Source organism: Octodon degus, unplaced genomic scaffold (assembly GCF_000260255.1).
Source record: "Octodon degus isolate 3935 unplaced genomic scaffold, OctDeg1.0 scaffold00212, whole genome shotgun sequence".
Taxonomy (NCBI): domain Eukaryota; kingdom Metazoa; phylum Chordata; class Mammalia; order Rodentia; family Octodontidae; genus Octodon; species Octodon degus.
Window position 1 is genome coordinate 2602364 of NW_004524788.1, and position 1288 is coordinate 2603651.

The window sequence follows — 1288 nt, forward strand, 5'->3', positions numbered from 1 at the left end:
CAAAAAAAAAACAAAGTAACAACTCAGATTACAAGATAATAAGCATGCAAAATTGATCAAATAATATAATCACAAACCATTACTTTCAATGAACTAATAGAGCCAGGAATATAGTTCAGTGCACAGCACCTGCCTGGCAAACACAAGGTTGAGTTCAATTCCTGACACCAAAAAATAAATAAATAAATAAAAGAAGATGAGTGTTTTTTGGGTTTTTTTTGGCGGAACTGGAGATTGAACTCAGACCCTTTCACTTGCCAGGGAAGCACTTATTCTACTGAGCCATCTCCCTGGCCCAAAAAGAAGAGTTCTTAATGAACTAACAGGAATTGATAATATAATTATCTTAGGATATATGCTTTGTTGAGGGCTGCTCTATTAATTTTTGGCTGTCAGCCAATCAAAACATACTATATGAGCTTGACTTATTGCTTAAATGAGAATTAAGGCCACTTATGAAACATACTCCAAAACAAAACTGTAGGTAGACATATATATATATATTCCCCCCCCCCAAAGCACCCATAACAGCTTTTCAAGGGCTGGGGAGCTAGCTCACGGGCACGAATGCCTGCCTGACAAGTGCAAGGTCCTGAGTTTGATCCCCAATATCAAAATAAAAACAAAATAAAACAAAAGCATTTCAAATGGTCAAGGAGATAATCACACATACTGCAAAACCAGAGCAAAAGTGGATACTGCCCCCTCATGGTTGAATGTGGAAGGGCTGCTTTCTACAGAGCCAGCCTGGCCAAGAAAGACTTAGACCTGATGGCTGATGGGGGCTGCAAGTTATATTGATGACATTTCAAAATGGGTCAAATTTGACTCCATTTTTAGGAAGCAAATAAAAGAAGTATAAAGTGTCAAAGGGAGAATTTTTAGGGAGTGTGGAGCCCACACATTTCATATTGTGATGAGGATGTTGACAATTAGCAGGACATACTAAAGAGAAATGTTAAGACAAGAAAATCCCAACTTGATAACATCCATCTGTTGCACTTACAGCTGGAATCTGAGTATGAGCGGGAATTCCCCATTTGTGCCTTATTCTCAGTTTTAATTTGACTATAAATAAGACACATGTGTGTATAATTTCTGCTGAGTGTCTTTTGGGTTCAGGAATTATTTAAGGTCTCTCTCTCTCTCTCTCTCTCTCTCTCTCTCTCTCTCTCTCTCTCTCTCTCTCTCTCGAACACAGTGGTCCCCCCCCGACACCTGTATTTTTGCTTTCCAGTTTCCCATGGCCAACCACAGACAGAAAATATTAAATGGAAAAATTCCAGCA